At 40.0% G+C, this 14850-nt stretch overlaps 1 protein-coding gene across 8 annotated transcripts in view; it reads right to left on the reverse strand.

The window, feature by feature from the left end:
- The window catches only part of SEMA5A (semaphorin 5A), a 317116-nt gene that overhangs the window by 280621 nt on the left and 21645 nt on the right, over positions 1–14850 (reverse strand). For 2 of the 8 annotated variants that reach the window (XM_040072776.2, XM_040072748.1), the window contains exon 3: positions 9000–9191. The exons of the other annotated variants lie outside the window; for them this stretch is intronic. The gene's annotated coding sequence lies outside the window, so the exon portion shown is untranslated. The remainder of the gene's footprint in view (positions 1–8999; positions 9192–14850) is intronic. 8 annotated transcript variants of the gene reach the window in all.

Here is a 14850-nt window from a genome sequence, read left to right on the forward strand (position 1 = left end):
TAGATTTTTTGGAAATTTATTCTTAGCAAAGTACCTCAATAAAGCAGTCAAGCCTCCAGAAGTGCTTAGTAGTAAATGGATTACATTTTTCTGCAGGCAGAGTTGGATGCTGAGAACTCTTAAACAAGGCAAAGCAGAGTCACTGCATGATCACTTTTGCCATCTGGTGCAACAGCTATTGGCCCAAGAGCAACTAATAATTACAGCAATCCAGTCAAATTATAAATAACAAAGTCAAAACTGGAATGCTGGTATAAACACACACTAACATGGCAACTCCCTTGCTGTCTGGCACAGGGATCATGTAGCACCCAGCTCAACCAGTGGGAATCTGCTAGTCCCTGTGGATCGACTTGGAATTGGCATTTCACACAGAAATGGACCTCCTCTACCACCAGCCCGTCTTCCATAGGCTGCTCCCCAGTCTAAGTTTCACCATCTGTAACTATAGCCACATTCCCTGGAAATGAGAAGCACATCAAGCCACTGAAAATTAGTGAACAAGAAATACACAGAGGCTGCTTTTCTGTATTTTTTTCCCCCTACCATAAAAACACAATGTCTATAAATATACCACATACATTTTGGGGTGTTTCACTTCATTCTACTTCTAGTCTGGTCTTGTGGTATGCACATTCATTAGTAGACAAAGAGCACGTTTTGTTTCGTTTTATTGGCAAAGAATCCAGTGTCTGTGATTCAAGGTCTGTGAGTAAAAATGCAAGTTAAAACTGTAGTAAAAGGTTTGCTTCAGCTAAGCAGCCAGGGACTAGAACAGTAATCTACATGCAAGACCTTTCAGAAGGCTTCCATGAAAAATGGCTCCCCCAAAGTCAACTTCTGGACCTCAAATCTTTCTTCAGGTTAGACTGGTACATAACAAATCCTCCCACCTCACATCCTATTCTACCATGTTTAAAAATATGCACCTTGATGCCTGCTACAGCTAGTTGATGAAGAAATTAACCCCAGAAGGAGAAAGAAAAGACATCCCAAATGCCCAGTTCCCATGGTGGCCCAGAGAACAAGCAAGCAACAAGGCCAAGGCATAACTCTAATACTGTCTAATATCTAAGGTCAGCTGAAGGAGCGACAGTGTGGTGTGCTCTTGCCAGCTGTCACACAGACAGTGTGACCCTCCCCTACCAACTCACACCAAAAACAAATCTACAGCTGACCATTCAAAACAATTTCAGTGAAATATGATGGAGAATCCATCAGTGCAGGGCAATCAGACCAGAGTTTTGGGAATCTGAGTAACTACCTTTCCTTTTTTTTTTTTTTTTAATTATATTGTCCTTACAAAATCTTAAGACAACATAAAACTCATGCAAGGGTTTTCTTTCTACTCCATTTCTCTTTTTCACCATTTGTGAAATGAAATCCTCTTTTTTCACCATTTTCTTCCTCTGCCATGTTTCTCTCTACCCTTTCCTCTCCTCACTTCTCCCTCCCTTCCCCTAATGCCCAACTCCCTCCTGCCTGAGCTGTTCACCAGCAGAGCTGCTGGAGCTGTTGGGATGGCCCTGACAACCACTGATGCTGTATGGCAGCTCACACAATCAAGTCCTCTTTTCACCCACTGGAACTGCAGCTTCCTGTGGCCAGTGCAGACTGAACAGTTCAGGAAACTTGCAGCTGAACAGTTCTGGGGTCGCTGCCTGGACAAAGGTCACAGCAAATACAGGGTCTTGCTCACACCGTACCACTGTGAAGACTTCTCTAGACTATTTACTGAGACACAGCATTGCCTCTGGCAACAGGGGAAGGATGGGACACCAAGGATGGGACTTCCTATTGCTGCTCTGAATTCTACCTAAATTTGCTATGTCAACCAAGGAGGCTGAGCTAAGCAAAGAGTGTACTGCTGTAGTAGTAAATGGATCCACTCCACCTTCAGCTTCTTTATCCACTCCTTGGAGTTCACTGGGATGCTTTGCAAGCCAGTTCACTCACTCCTCTGAACAACAGAAAACTGTTCTCATTCTGAGGTGACCTTAGTCAGTCAATAGACAGAACTCAGCATACAGCCAGAACCAGCACTGCCCTTCTAGTATGAAGAAGCACACGATACCAAGCACACAGATAATTTTGTTGGGCCGCATCTTGAGCCAAGCTGGAGAAGGAAAAGCAAAATCTACTGCCACATAATTACTTAGACACCTCCTAGAGCTGAACACCTACAACACTTCCCAACCTCAGTATGTTTGTGTAAAGACAAATATTGACTGACACAATATTTTTACAAGTCTGCCACTTCAATTTCCCTTTGTTCTGGAGCACAGACCAGAGATCATAATCTTCCACATTAGTCAAAATGTTCTAGGGTTAAAATTCAGCGCCTCTGATTGAACCTGACAGAGAGGTTATAAACAGATACTACAATGCAGTTTTCTAGTAAACACACAGAAAATAACTGCCATGTACAGTGCTTTCTGTATGGAGTATTAGAAATAACTTTCAAGTGGAAATGAGAACACAGAAAACTTATCGGCATTCTTTGCAGAAACTTCACACCATTTATTAGTCACATATTTTGGCATTTTGCATTGAATATGTGTGTTAAGGGATGGGAGAACAAATGATATTTACCTCTTTTACATACCACTGTTACAGTGCTCTATTAATGAGAAACATGTCAGTTTGTCAGTTCCACTCTGCAGAGGTTAGAGAGAGGGGAAAAAAAAAAAAAAAAAAAAAAAAAAAAAAAAAAAAAAAAAAAAAAAAAAAAAGCAACATCAGGCTCAGGCCAAGCGTCCCAGGCACAGAAGTAACTTGCCTAGCCATCTCCACAGTCCTGGCCACATTCCAGTCCCTGCACTATGAGTTGATCCCTCATCATAAGCTGGTGAAAACAAAAATGTCCAGAGTGATCTTGAGTGGTATCAATCATGCTGATTTTTTTTCCCTTGTCAGTACAACACTATTACTCGACAGGGTGGAATGAAACGTTTTCCAGCCACACTCTGGCTCCTCTAGAAAAGTTATCATCCACAAGGTGTATGGCCCAGCTCTTGGAGCAAATACAGTCTGTCCAGATTAACTGAGATGTTTTTGCTCTTACAAACTAGCCCTTCCAAGACTCCAAGCTCCAGCTGGTTCACCTATCGAAAAGTGAAAGAGTGCAAGCTTACTACTACTGCTACAGAAAATAAGAAGTATAACCGCTAAATGATGCATTTTTATCTCAGAAGGTTTCCAGATCGTTTTAGCTGAATTATCCTGGATCATAAACACAGTAAGTTTGGAGAACAGCTGCACATTGTATTTCAGCTAAGGTCTATCCTTTCTCCACTTAGCTCTCTCTTCAGGCTGAAGTCAAATGCTATGAGACAAATATATCTATTATAAATCACATCTTTCAACAGCAGCAGTCGGCCAGCTCGCTGACATGCGGACGTTGCAGAGCACACTCCCTCAGGCGATAACCGGTGAAGTCAGCCGTAGATCCAGCTGCACTGAGGATGAAAACAAGGAAAGACAGAGAATGGGAGGCAGGGGCTTTCCTGCATTAGCAGTAACTCTCACTCGAGGCACCCAAGGAGAGAAAGAAGCTGCTTGGGGGAAAAGGAAAAAGAGGGGGGGGGAAAAGAGGGGGGGGGAAAAAGAGGGGGGGAAAAGAGGGGGGGAAAAGGGGGGGGGGGAAGGGGAGGGAAGGGGGGGGAAAGGGGTGGGGGGGAAGAGGGACCAAAATTGTTCAGTTGAGGCAGTATCTCTTGGCAAAAAACAAACCAAAAAACCATAAGCAGAGAACTAAATATCCCCACAAGATGGGTGCATTTGAAAATCAGATTCTTTTGGCTGGTTAGAGAGACCATTACAGCCTCATAAGGCTCAGGAAAAAAAACCACAAGAGAGGGAGGGAACAATGTAATCAGATCTGCTAGTCCGTTAGACCTGAGATAAAAGGCAGGGAAGGAGGAGGAAAACAACTTTGACATGAAACCAGAAGTTAAACAGAAAAGAAATGCAAAGGTTGGCCTGTGAAAACAATTTAAGGACATTGCATTACTGAAGGATAAAGAAAAAATAATAAAAATCTGGTTATCAAGGGTAATGCATTTAGGATTAGCTGGAACAGAAGAGAAGGAAGGACTATGAGGAGACAGGACAGCAAGACTTCAGGAAGCCAGGCCAGGACTGAACAACACAGAGCAGACATGCACAGAAAGCCTGCAGAGGCAAGACAGGATGGTTAGGAGAGCAGAAACAATACAAAAGTGGGGAGAAGCTGAAGAAACAGTAGAGATACAATATACTTGCAGGGCTGTGTTGGCAATAAACAGAACAATAATCAGTGACCCAGACAGCAAATTCCATACAGAAGCTGCACTAGAAACAAAATTTTGGCCTTTCAATATATAAAGAGGGCTGAAATAAAGACAGAGACTTCTTACTAAGATCTCCAGTGACAGGGCAGGAGGCGATGGTTTTAAATTGGAAGATTTAGATTGGGCATAAGGAACAAATTTTTTGTCATGAGGGCAGTGAAACACTGGAACAGGTTGCCCAGAGAAGTTCTGAGTGCTCCATCGCTGGAAGTTATCAGGGTCAGGCTGGTTGGGTTTGAGCAACCTGGTTTAGTGGAAGATGCTCCTGTGCACAGCAGTGGGACTGGACTAGATGATCTTTAAAGGCTCCTTCTAACTCTATCACTTATGACTCTCTAATGACTTCTTGCCTCCACCTCTGTGTCCCCCCTGCAAACAGTCCTGAAATTCAGTGGCTGTGTTCTGGTCTGTCCCAAAGCTGATTCACAGAGTAGCAAATTAGTTTCTTGTCATATCCTCCAGTAACTCAAGTAAGGGTACTCTGAATGACAGATTTCATCACTGATAATGATCCATATCCACACATACATGATGCCTTTCTCCTGATCTGCACAGTAGACATGCTGGATTAAAAAGGAAGGAAAAAAAAAGTAATAAAGGCAGGATTTATACACTTTATTGCAGAGAAGAGAGACACAGAGAAGTGAAGGAAAATAACAGTTTCACAAGTATGAGTCCCCTGTAACACTGGAAAACTGGCCTCTTGTAAATGTCTCCTTTGATCTTAAATCTTACAGTGAGCTTAAATTTATTGTTTAGTTCAATGACATGACTAGAAAACATCAGAGTTTCAGAACCAAAATAAGATAGGGATATCAACAGACAGAGTTAGAAAAAAACCATATTGAAAACAATGTAGTCAAGAGGGTTTTGTGGCTTTTTTAAATCTCATTTAAATTAGAAGAATTAAAAAAAATCAGACAGGACATTAAAAAAAAAGAAAAAAAAAAATTACCTGGCACCAGGAAAACATTCCTCTGGCACAGAATATGTATTTATGTTCATTCTGCAGATACTCCGAAAACCTCCTTGAAACATTCTCCATAGTAATGTATGATTTTCCATCCTGATAAGTTAAGTTCCTGTCAGTGTTTTATAAAACAATCCTTATTTACCTACTCTTTGTTTTAATTTAGCAGTCACATAATTGTCAACTGAATATATTTTGTCTGATTATACCCCATTAATTTTCTGTCACATCTATATTGCCCTTTGTTCTTTGCAGTGCTTAAAATTTAGTACAACACACCACAAATAACTAATAATAATCGTAATGATAATAATATCATCATCATCTAAGGAAATTTCTACATTTTCAGGCTTCTTGTAAAGTTTAGAGAGGAGACTAAAGGCTGCATAAATGTAAGCTATATGTCTTGAAAAGGAATTCAGATTGATTTTTGATCAAAATCGGCCAGTGACTGGGTGCTTTGGAAAGCAAATACAAATTTGAAATGCCACAGACAGACAGAGCACATCCAGGTCGCAGTAGCAAGGCCCTTTCCAATGCAGCATCAAACCTGGCAAACAATGTGCCAGAGGTACATGTGAGGACAAGCCCTCGGCAGACAGACAGGAAGGAGAATCCCTCCTGTAACTGCCAATTGCCGGTGAAGCGTTCCAAATCAAACCGAGGTGGAAGCTATGCAATTAACAAAGATGGGAGATAAATAACGGTAATAGAGCCCTGTGTCTGGGAAATTAGGTCCTCTGACTTGGTGGCAGAAAAAATTAAATGTACTCCCCTGTGGCTTCCTCTTCCCCTACCACGAAACGCATTCCATAATCTCCAATAAACATACTAAATTCTGCAAGAGATGGCAACACTCAATACAACTAAGCTACAAAACCAAATATCAAATTCTGAAAGATATGATTAATACCTCCTTCACCCACAAGAACTTTTAAAGAAGTTTGAATGAAAAACGTTTAAATTTCAGTCATAAAATAGCCACAAAGTCAAGGTCACTGAAGACTTGGTCTTGGGACTCCCACACAGATAGGTTTGAAACAATCACAGAGACCAGTGAAAGAAAAACAATAGCGAAGAACAAGGTAATCTTCGATTTCCATGCCCTCTAATCCAAAGAACCAAAATCTATATCTTATCTTCTTCCTTGATGTGGAGAGCAGGCAGAAGTTGTGTGTATAACTATCATGGTTAACATCAGACCTTTCAACTGGACAGAACAGAATCTGCAACTCCCCTGAGTTCCTATGCACACCAAAGGAACCAAAGACGAGCAAGAGGCTGATCCTGCACACATAACAGCTCTATTCCTCCAACCACAAGAACAAAAGAGAAACTAAAAATAGGTAACCAATTAAAAGAATGGCTACTTAGCAACCTCTCATCTCAAGTAGATTTCCTTAAAATAAGTAACAACAACAACATACCTTTCAGAATCCAAATTCAGAAGTGTTACAATTGAACAAACACACACACACACACACACACAAAGAAACCCCTTTTCTTAAATGAAACTCATGGTCAACACCATCTTTGATTGTCAAGAAACTGTTGTGGAATCAAAAGACACAGTCCAGGCCCGGCTATCACACCTGCCAATTCACCCGTGTGCTGAAGCAGCCATAGGTCTTGACAGTGCCACCAGAGCTGGAGAGCAGGGCCTGTAAATCACAGCCTCACACATTTAAATAAAGAAACTGTTGTAACATTTTGGAGCAAGTCTTAAAAAATGCATTTTAATGGGTGTCCAGGCCAAGCCCTTCAAACAAATTACTACAAATACTGAAATACAGGTCTGGTGCTAAAAAGGAGCAGGTCATACTTTAATCCTACAACTGGGATCATATTTCCTTGCTACAGAGAACATTGCCAATTAATTAATGATTTTAAGCCCTAGCTAGCAGATGTGTAGAAATTACCAGAGCTATCTAGACAAACCTTTAGAAAAGAAAAAAGTACTTTCTCTCTCCTCTAGTTGTAAAAGCATAGCTAGCCTTGCTAAGAGACAAAGCAGTGGCAAGCTTTCTGATTATTCAGGGAACACGGAACCTGCTTGACAGCAAGTACATTTGATTAATGCCTGTACCGTCGTGACTTCATCACACCTTCTTTCAGAAGGATCAACTTCCAGTTTCTGATAAAGATCCCTTCCAAGCTTCTGAAACCGGCATAAAGTCAGTGTTGATAATAAAAATTAATTCTGTTTGTAGTCTTAAGAATATCATGAGTGCTTTAGAGAGGGATAATAAAAAAAGTAAGCAAAATATGACTATGGCTTCTTTTGCTATTCCACTTGAAGGGCCAAAGCACTTAGGTTGCCTGCCTGGTGGCTCAGTTCCTGCAACTAGTGGTCCTTTCTGATAAATATGGAAAGAGTGCAACCAATCCACAGACCCAAAATTTTCATGCAGAGCAGAAAATCATATTGAAATTATGGCCCTTGCAGAGCTCAAGCTAACCACAGGTACTTCAAATTCCTGCTTCCATTGCCTGTTTCTCAGCTACTACTGGTCTGCCACTTGATGCTTGGACTTGGTTGCATTACATGCACAAGCTCATCAGCTGGCGCTGGAAGCTGCTTGAGTTTCACAGTTTCACTCCCCAGACTGTTGTTGATGCTCTGTCCTTTTCCAACATCTGTCATGTTCAGTCCTGTGATTTCACTACCCACTTACTCATAGCTAGAGAGGCTGGAGGAGGGAGAGACAATCTATAGGTAGGTTCTCTCTTTAGTAACACCGAGGGTTATAGAGGAGAGAACAATAGAGCTGAGGTTTCCAGCCAAAGTCTGGGGGCAGTACTACCCCTTCACTCCACTTCCCACAGGCACCTCCCCTGTTTTCTGGGTGCCTAGCTTGCAAGGTGGAGTGTGAATTAAATGGTCACAACTCAGATATAAATTCTCTGGGCTAGATTTTCCAATTTTTAAGCTAGCTACAAATTTTCTAAATTGCTAATTCTTTACTTTGGTTTTCTTCCGTACCCCATTTTTCAAGTGCTGCAGTAACAGAGCAACTGAACAGAAAAAAAAAGCCAAAACCATTGACTGTTCTTGTTAAAAGTTCCAAATAGCAAAGGAGTTTGGGCATGTAGGTAGAGCAGAAAGAGACAAGAGTTTCTAAGTTTCTAAGAATCTCAATTCATTGCTTGCCAAAGAAAAAAAAGGCCTATGTGATAAAGAGTACAGTTATGTCATGTATTGCAGAAAAGGTCATACCTCAGGAGCTCCAAGCTGCCCAACAAACCCAGGGGAAAAAAATAAGACTTGTAGACACAGCAGAATTGTGTTAAGTCTGACACTGCATTAAACTGAAAAGTTTGCACTGCCTTGAGATGGGAGCTGGCTCCCTGCCAGCCAGCTTGAACCACAAACAGAACAAGCTTCCTTCTGCCTCTAAGTGTTGTGTGCGCACATTCAGAACATGATAACGAGAGGCATGACAGGACACCAAGAAAGAAGTCGTACCTCTGTGCTTCTGAGCATACAAAGTTGTTTTGCAGTTTAATACCAGGATACATTCAATGCAGCCAGGGCAAACAATATGGAAACGGTATTTCCATGTTCTGGAAGTGCCCTTAACTAGCCATCACCATCAACCTTACAGAAGTGGGATGAGTAAATCAGATACTTTCCTGCAGAGTCATCTTTTTTTATTTTTCTGACCAGTTCAGATTCATTTGCAGGAGGAATGACTTACACTAATAGAATTAGCTCAAATTGACTTTATACTCAGAGTAGAACTGAGACGATGGTAAATCCACCTCCGTATTCAGTATCGCTTCTTCCTAGGTCAGAGGAAGCCGTTGGTGGATAATCCATGAGACATCCTCCAGTTCAAAATGCCAAATGCCCTCTTCCTCAGGTAGATCCAGCGAACAAAGGACTCTGACTACAAAACATAACAATTCATCCAGAAGTTACTTGCATAAGGATTACAATGAATGAATCCACAGTAATCATCCAAGGAGCAGTAACTCCCAGAAAGACAGTGCAGGAGACACGGCAAATGTCTTCTGCATTTGAAAAATCTGCACTACCTCAGGTAAGCTGTGTTGTATTTAAATAATAAATAAATCAACACACACAGAATTGTGGTGTTTAAAATATTCCAAGCTTAATCTATGTTAAAACAACCTGAAGCATATTTCATAGCTCAAGGATAAGTAATTTAGAGGTAAGCAACAGAGTTTCAGATTTCAGAACTAACAGCATGGAACAAAAGATCAATGCCAACTAATAAAGAAATTATTAACATATGTGGTACAGCCCTAGCAATGCAGAGCTGATTGCTAAAACTACAGTATTATAATAAAGAACACAGATGGTATTTGATATAAAAATAAATAAATAAGAGCACCATAGATTACTTGTTGAAAAAGAAAAAAAAAGAAGAAAGAAAAAAAGAAAAAGAAAAAAAAAAAAAAAAGAGCCTACATTAGCTTATAATTTGTTTAGCAACATATTATGTTCTGCACTTTGCAAACAAAGAATTTATACTCAAAATGTAACTTAATAAGTACACAAGCCAACACCAGGACTACATTTGTTAAAAAAAAAGGCTTCATCTCACAGATTTCACAGGTCTGTTCCTGGAAACTAGGGAATATTTCCATACATGCTAAAAGAGATGACAGGCAAGGATTGAATCTGAGAAATACTCTTTTTTGAGCCCACTCAGAAACAAAGAACAGCACCCTTTAATGTTCTGGTTTCTTTTTTTTTTTTTTTTGGGGGGGGGAGGGGGGGAGGAGAGGGAGGGGGCAAAGGGGGATGGCTTATCCTCATACCTTTGTTTGTATACAGCTAAATATATAGAGCAGACAATAACCCATTGGCCAGGGCAGAAATGACTTTTTTAAACTCACTGTTTTCATCTATTTTTTCCTAAAGTCTTAAAGCTAAGAAACCATTATTGAAAATTCTTAGAAAAAACTTTTTAAAATGCCGGAGCATGATGTTTTTTTTATTCTGGAAGCCTATCTTCCACAATCCAAAGTGTCCCAAGGCTGAAAATCTGTTTTCTATAAGGATACTAGTCAAGCTGTAATTACCCTTACAAGAATGAAAAAAGGTCAGTTTTTAATTTCTACCTTAAGATATGGGAAAGTAGTTAGCTTTGATGCCAGTTTCTTCTATTCACTTCTTTTACCAGTCTCATTTACAGTTTCTAATGCAAACCAGATGGTGACAACCCAATTCTGAACAGCACAAAATAGCTAGGTGTGTTGTTTCCACTACCGTTCTTTAGCAAAGCAGAAAATATTAATCTCTTTTCCCATTTTTATACCATAGTTGATCTTGTTCTGCAGCTCACACACAACTTACATGACTGAAAACAAAAAGTGCTTAAAGTGTTGCCAGAAAAAAACCTTTGTGGCAGGAAACTCTCGCTGACATCTCCATGCATAAGCCCAAGAGCCAGGACTCTAGCTGCCACTGGAAAAGGGCTCCCAGCTCCTTTGCCACACAACCCATGGTGGTTGCAACACTGGGCTGATCTGCACAACACCTTGCATCGCAAGTGCAGACCACTCTGCATTGCTGGCTCACACCGCAGGCAGGCCAGACTTTCCTGGACACTTATCCAAGCTGTGAGAAGGATCTCCGCACACTTACCACAACACAAAAAGTGTTAAATTTTCTGTACCAGAGTATTTAGGTTCCAGAACAATTTTACTGTTCCCTGTTGAAAAAAATCTTACTTTTTTTTTTTTTTTTTTTGTCAACAGTACCACCCAAAGAAAAAACAATACAAGAAAACCACTGGATACCATTACTATTACGAGTTGGACTTGAGGATGCCTGTGGGTCCTTTCCAGCTCAGGACAGCCTTTGTCTCTGTGATCATGGAATAGCTTCCAAGCAAAGCTGGTGTCAGCAAGTGTGAAGTGAACACTGATGACAACCCTAGTGCTGTATTATATTAATACACCTAGGAAAGTCACACTCTTTTTTTTTTTTTTTTTTTTTTTTTTAAATGTGAAATAATTGACCCATAGCAAAATAAGTCTTCCCAATTTATTTATTATTACTATCCCATGGTAGTTTTGATTAGAAGTTACTTTTTTTTCCTCTGGTAGACAAAAAGATCAATTTTCTTTCATATAAAATTGATCATGTTATCTTTGTATGACATGGGAACTCAGACCATCCAAAACTCCTTTCATTAATTCCTTACTTTATTGACCAAACATACACTTTACTTTTAGTGCTGAGTGTTAAATACAAATATTTGTACTTAAAATTCACATCTGAGGATGAAAAGCATAAAATAGTAAAGATTTAGGAACATATACACTCTTCAGAGCTAAATCATAAACACATCTTACACAGTTGATCTTATCATATTAAAGGGCAATTCTTACAACTCATTATTCTTAAAAACTCCTAACTAGTACATTACTCATCAATCAGTCCTTTATGAGTACTGTTTACAGAAAAAAAAAAAAAATGTTTCTTGCTTTACCAGAAGCTGACTCAGGTATTGACACAAACCTACTGTTTTAAAAAGCAGAAATCAGCAGAGATAGATAAAACCTGTTGAAGTCTGGCCACTTCCATGCCATGGTGCAAGACTGCAAACAGCTTTTTCTGCCAGACCTAAGCTAGACAATAAGCAAAGACAAAGGGTTCAGAACACTATAAGCATGTTGTCACAAAATACAAAACCTCCATCTACATGTAATTCAGATTGATTAGCAATTAGTTAATTACTAATAAGTTTTGGATTTTTTTTTTAATATCTAGGCTTGGTTTTGCTCACACATGCTATTTTCCCCCATACTCCTACACAGTTCAGTTTTCAGATGGACAATTTTCTACAAAAACAGGAGAATAAAATTTTGTTATTAATGCTTGATGTCAACAAAGATAGATGCAGAAAAAACCCAAATCAACTTTGCTGCACGCATGAGAGAGGGTGGGACTCCATCATCCAGATGAGAAAGCAGGTTATAAACAAAGGACACTGACACTTAGAGGATTAGTTACAGCCTCACTTCCGAGCCATTGTCATAATGAAGGCACCTAGGAAGAGAGATGTACATGCTTGTTTGTTTTTATTATATCCCTTAAAGGCTGCTTGGCTTTGTTTAGCTTCAGTTATCATGGTCTGCAAACGCACAAGTTCCAAATCAGAGGACCTGTAGATCCATACAGAGCACATTTCACTTACTGCAGTCTCCCATTTCTGCCACAATCCCAGAGGTTTCCTTCAGCTAAGTCACGAGGCCTCGGTTGTGCCAGGAAACTCTCTGGTACAGCCAGAGCTCTGGGGCTGACACAGGGAGACCTCCCCACCCCCCTGAGAGCTCAGAAGCTGCAATGAAAAATGTCACTGGAGAAGCTCAGAGCTGACATAAACCAGCAACTCACAAGTCAAGAGTGAACACAGCACACACAACCAGTGCCTACCAGTGTCTGCACGGCCCCAGCCCCAGCTCGTTATGGTTCCTGGATATCACCATTTGCCCACTGCCTACAGAAAACACTGGTGATTGAAGCCCAACCTTGTAGCACTAAATCCATCAGCAGAATTGGGCACCACCATTCTTCTGCAGCAGAGAATTCAAAAAGCAGTTAAAAAACCAAGTTTCAGCCAACAATGAAAACGAAAAAAGAATAATGAAAGTCTGAATATTAGGGATAAATTACAACACTCTTTGCAGCTGAATAATCTAACACTGCCTAAAAGCACTAGGGGAGGTGGGAGGGGAGAAAAAAGAAATCACACAGAACAGATAAGATTTCTTAATTTCCTGTAATTTATAAAGGAAAAGGACTCGAAAACTTAAATATGATTTATGTGCTCTCCTCATGATGTTCTGTTGGATGCTCACACTAAATGCAGGCTTAATCTACAGCCGTATTATTTTAATAGCAATTGTAGTTTATGTTCCAGGACAAGTGCCAGTAGCTAATGATCCTTCTGTTATCGATTCTGACTTGGTGGGATGAAAACTCATTTTCCTGGTCTTGACACACAAAGCCACTCTCTTTCATATTATTAATATATACATATAAAATAATTTGGGTAGTGGAAAGCATTTAACAAGATCAGAACCATCAGTACAGCCAGACATAAGGCCAAACAAAATCCCCTTTTGGCAAAGAAGTTTTGTGACCAATCCTTCCCACCTCACTACTACTGTAGTTGCTTAAATTCCTCTGGCTACAGAAATTCTGCAGGGAAGTATTTGTACATGGGATCATTCTGTCTTACTGTGGATTTGCTTTAATAATCAAATCATTTTCTGAAGCTAAAAAAAGGGAAACAGGTAGTGCAACACATGTACAGATAAAACATATGAGTGCAGTGGCCAAAAAAATTGCACAATATGATCCCTCTGTCAACTGTGCATTTTTTCTACCATTTTCTTACCATCAATAGGAATTACCAGTTCAGATGACAAACCAGAATACATTCAGGAAGTCCAAAACTCACAGAATTGTGAGTATTCTGCACAGAACTGGACATCATCCCTTGGGTGCTCAGTCCAGGACACCAGTGAAAAGTACATTTAAACCATTGGCCACAGACATTAGGCAGATTAGAAGTGACAGAAAATAAAATAAAATTTGATAGAAAGAATTTTCAGGGACACAAAACCCATTAGGTGGCAATTTACAGGGTGCCCCATCTAAGCAGCTAGACAAGTTATTTGAGACAGCATGAAAAATCTGCCTCCCCATTTGACAGCAAAGTGAAAACTCTGACTCCATCTAACATTTCTCACTCCCACTAGCAATGGTGGAATAGGCAAAGATACCCAATCTTCTAAAATCATTGTTAGCTTTGTCAAAGAGGTACTTAACAGAAACTTCAGGCATCCTATTCTCCCACTTTTGGTTATAACATACTCTGGTGTAACAGATACTTATCTAGGAGTCCCACTCTGCACAGATGTTAGGGAACACACAAAATTCATCTCACTTTCCTTTTCATTATTAATTGTTAGACTTCTAACTCAAGGCTATCTTTATCCTACCCCAGTACCAATCTGATTAACAGATGCAAACCTTTCACCTTTCAATTACGCAGTAAATTTTCACTGCTTCATGAAACTGATTAATCCTGTCATATTCTCACCCACAGATAACTTAAAACGTGTATTCAGTACAGAACCAATTATCTTTGACCGATAAAGGAGGCATACTTCCTTCTTCTTATTTCCTTTGGGTCATCTTTTTTTTTTTTTTTTTTTTTTTTTTTCTTTTTTTCTGCCTATTGAGTCCTCTTAGGTGAGACCTGTCCACTGCAAGAACAGTGATAAGTGAATTGTGAAACAGCACCATCAATCTCATGCTTCTAAGATGTTAGTCTTGGATTAATACTCTACAGGATATGTAGGACAAGTACTGGAAGTCCTCAAAAGTAAGAAGTTGAGATAGTCTGTAAAATGTGCTAAGAAGAGGCTAAATGAAAACAAATGTGGTTTGAACGTGGGTGGCTGACTGGACAATCTGTTCCAGCCCCAAGCAAGCTTCACTCAGTGATTCTGTGATGGTCGCAACAGATATGCAGCACTCACCTGGGACAGGTGTGGTGA

The sequence above is a fragment of the Hirundo rustica genome, chromosome 1 (assembly GCF_015227805.2).
Source record: "Hirundo rustica isolate bHirRus1 chromosome 1, bHirRus1.pri.v3, whole genome shotgun sequence".
Lineage (NCBI taxonomy): Eukaryota > Metazoa > Chordata > Aves > Passeriformes > Hirundinidae > Hirundo > Hirundo rustica.